Source organism: Artemia sp. Qi Xiang Cuo, chromosome 6, assembly GCF_049724085.1.
Source record: "Artemia sp. Qi Xiang Cuo chromosome 6, ASM4972408v1, whole genome shotgun sequence".
NCBI lineage: Eukaryota > Metazoa > Arthropoda > Branchiopoda > Anostraca > Artemiidae > Artemia > Artemia sp. Qi Xiang Cuo.
Genome location: NC_142799.1, coordinates 50939468 through 50943524, shown reverse-complemented (window position 1 = coordinate 50943524; position 4057 = coordinate 50939468).

Sequence of the window (4057 nt, the reverse complement as noted above, 5' to 3'; positions counted from 1 at the left end):
ATCCATCTAGCTAGAATTCCTGTGGGGATTTTGAAAGTGCCTAAGCATTGCAGACTTTTGTGGTCTGAACGTAGCTTAAATTTTCCACCAATTAAATCGTGTCTAAATTTATCCAAGAGATGGATTGTAGGTAATAGTTCTAAGTTTGTGGCGGAATAACTACTTTCGCCTTTCGATAGAGTTCTGCTTGAATAGCATATAACTCTTTCTTGTTTTTTCTGATTAGACGGTCCCTTTAGAGGATCAAGATTTTCTATTGGAATTACTTGAGACAGAATAGCACCAATGCATTTCGAACTGGCATCAGTTGCGACTACGAATTGTCCGTTTTCGAAATCAGGTAACGATAATATTGGTTCCAAAGTGAGTGCCTTTTTGAGACGGTCTAAGGAAGTTTCAGTTTCTTAGGACCAAGTAATATTTTGGGACTTTTTCCTTATTTTGGGAGCTCCGTTTTGTTAATTTCGTTAAGGGTTTTAGAATTTGGGCGTAATTGCGTATGAATTTTCTAAAGTAACCACAAAGGCCTAAAATTCCTCTTAATTGCTTCATAGTTCAGGGGGGCTTCAGATTTTCTACACATTTTATTTTATCAGGATCTGGGGATATCTGACCTTGAGTCACCAGTACTCCAAAAAATTTGATTTTAGGTTGAAATAAATTTACTTTCTCAGGCCGGCATTTTAAGTTGCCTTCTCTCGATTTCTCAAACACTTCAGCTAGTGCTAAATTTGTTTTGCAATTTCACCCACGCATATCACATCGTCAACGAAGTGAATGATATTCTTTAACCCTCTTAATAGGTGTAACAAGGGTCTACGTAACACGCTTTAACTTGTCTTAAGTCCAAAAGGTACTCTTAAGTATTCATAGGATCCGCATTCAGTTGTAGAAAACGAAGTATTATAGACATCTTTCTGCGCAATTTTTACTTGGTGATAGCCTTGGGTAAGACTTAAGGAAATGAAAATTTTGTTTTTACTTGAGATAGAGTCAAGTATTTCGTCTATTCTTCGTAAAGGAAATTTATCAATAACTTCTTGCTTATTAAGAGCTCTATAATCCACTACAAATCTTTGGTCATCATTCTTTTTTGGAACTAAGATGACAGGTGCTGAAAACGGGCTTATACCTGGGCGTATAATATTTTTTTTTTCTAATTCGTGAATTTCATTTTTTAACCAATCCTTATGCTTGTACGGTATACGATACGGCTGTTTTGCGACAGGTAATCCTGTAGTTTGAATTGAGTGTTCACAAAAGGGTATCGATCCGATATCGTCTTCAGATGTGGAAAACACATCTTTAAAATTCCACGATAACTCGCATAATTTTTTCTTCAGTTCCATATCAGTAATATGGTTCATGTTAAATTTGTTTAAAAGTTGTGACTTAGTTAGGGGGTATTTGTCATTTGAGGTATTAATGCTGTTAACTAGGTTTCTTTAGGAATTTTTCCACTTGTCTAAATCACGCTCCGAGATAACTTGGATTTGAACTAGACATGTCCCCTTTTTTATCGTAATTGTATCATTTTCATGATTATTAGTTACCCAACTGAAACCTTCTCCCTTTTCGTAGAATATAATCTGTTCTTCACATAACAGACTGGAATTTTAGCTGACCGAGATGCAAACCATATTTCAGAATTGTCGTTTACCGGTTCGGTCATTTGTGAAATTTGAACTCTTTGCATCGTGCTGGGAGGGACTTTTGTTGTCCGTACTGTGAGAACCCACAATATTTCTCTTCAATTTCATTTTCTGTTAAATTTAGACTGACGCTCTGTTGTGTCATTTCTTCCACGAGTAGCGTTGGTTGTGCCTGAACCGCGTCAGGGTTTACCACTTTGTTCCATAATTCCACTATTTCCTTAATTTCATTTGACCTATACTGTTGCATACTGCCTATTTTTGCTTTTGTGGATTCAATCCACTTGTTATTTAAATTTACTTTCTAACTCTGGGAGGAGGGCAAATTCTGGCGATACTATGTCCTCTATGTGACGAGAAATAAGGTACAAAAGAATGTATTCTATTCACAGTTGCATCCTCTTCCTCTACCCGTCGGGGAGATGAATTTGTCGGGTATACGAGCCTTCATTCGCTACATCTAATAGTACTTTATTTGACTTTAAAAAATTGGTGCCTATAATGGCTTCGTATGGAAATTTTTTGCTAATTATAAAGTTGGTCGGAAAAATTCTGTTATCGTTTTTCAAATCTAGACGAATTGAACCTTTTGCATCCAATTTATGCCCTGTTACACTAGTTAAATTGGGATTATTAAAATTCTTCCGTCGTTTAATATACGAGGGTAATTTAATGAATACGCATGAGTTTATTATGTTAACTGTCGCGCCAGAATCTACTAGTGCTTTAAAATAAATATTTGCCACACAAAAATCATTGAATATAGGTAACATGTTATTATTATCACTAAAAGACGGTACTATTATTGGGTAGGCCCTATAAAAAATTCTGGCTCCCTTCTTGGTCCTTTCTATTGTTCTAGGGGGCCTGATGCGTTTCCCTGTGCTTGCGATAGAGATTCCGTAGGCACCTCACCGGCTAACTGATTGTCATTTGTCTGCGAATGTTGCCATGTATTATTACGTGGATTGGGGTTTCTTGCAATTGCCGCCGGTGCTCGGAACGTTTGTTCATTTCGCACCATCGGAAAATTAGCATTGCCCTTCGGTAAATTTTCTGTATTCCTATTATATCTTGTAGGATATACCATTCTTGCACTATACTGATTTGTCGAGTATTTGAGTTTGGGAATCGATTGTTATTTTGTCTGTTGGGGGGAGGGTTCGTGTACATTTGCCGGTTTGGTGTATACAAACTCTATTGGTAGGCATTGTGAGGTAATGGTAGGCGTAATCCTCCACGCCTATAACCTCCTGACCCATTGTCATTTAAATTTGTTCTCCCGAACAAACGGTTGTAATAATTTGGTGCCGTCGGACCATAATTGTTCCTAGAACGGCACTCTCTCGCGATATGTCTGGGACGATTACACGTATAACATCTTATTATCGTTGAATTGTTTCAATAACTAATCGGTTTAGTAGGCTGAAAGTTTGGAAATTTGGAGCAGTACGCTTTCAGCCTAGCGGGTTCTTGTGTTCTACTTTTCTGTGGTACCGCGGAAGTATCCCTAGAAAAGAAAGCAGGGGAAACCTCGCTCTGTGGTCTTGCGATTGATTCGCGTACGCTATTTATTCTTGACTTATTGTGGTTTGCTACAATCACGTCAATTTCAATCATTCGTTCCACCTCCTGAACTGCCAAGTCTAATGTTTGAATGTTTTTAGATGTTATCATTCGATATAGTTTCGGGGTCAGCCCTTATAAGAAGGCATGCAGTATAATTTTTTCATATAACTCTCCGGAACCTTTTCCAAATTTTACTTCGACTGAAACCCTTACACTGTGTACATATTCTCTCACATTTTGTGTTTGATCAAAGCATACTGTCCCGTGTTTTAATTTATTTGCTGAACTTGTTCCAATAAATCTGTCTCGGAACGCTGTTAGTAATTTGTCTACCGAGTTTATTGGGAGATTATTATCTTCCCCTATAGTATTTTTGATTTGCTTTAAGAAGGTTAAATCCTACCCTCTCAATCTTAGAAGGAGCATGCTTATTAATGTTTTTAGCTCTGTTTTAGTTATTTCTACAAGTTGGGCCAACTGGATATTGAACTCATCTACATCTGATTGTCCGTCATATTGGGGGATAGATTTTGTTATTTCGACATTTTTTGCGACTAGTTTTTGCGCAATTTATAGTTCAGTTAATTCTTCTGGTATGTTGGCGGTATTTTTTTTGAATAGCTAAATTAACGTTACAAAATTACACAAACACAACCAATTGACTCGTTTTGCTTAACCTATTCAGGGAAGAATCACCTATCCCCTATGAGATATTCTAACAGATTGTCCCTATTAATAGCTTAGGGGTTCTAGGCCTAGACACTTTTTCTTATAAGTTTGTATCTATCCATTGATTTAAAAATAGAAATAGAAGAAAAAAGAAGATAAAAAACTAG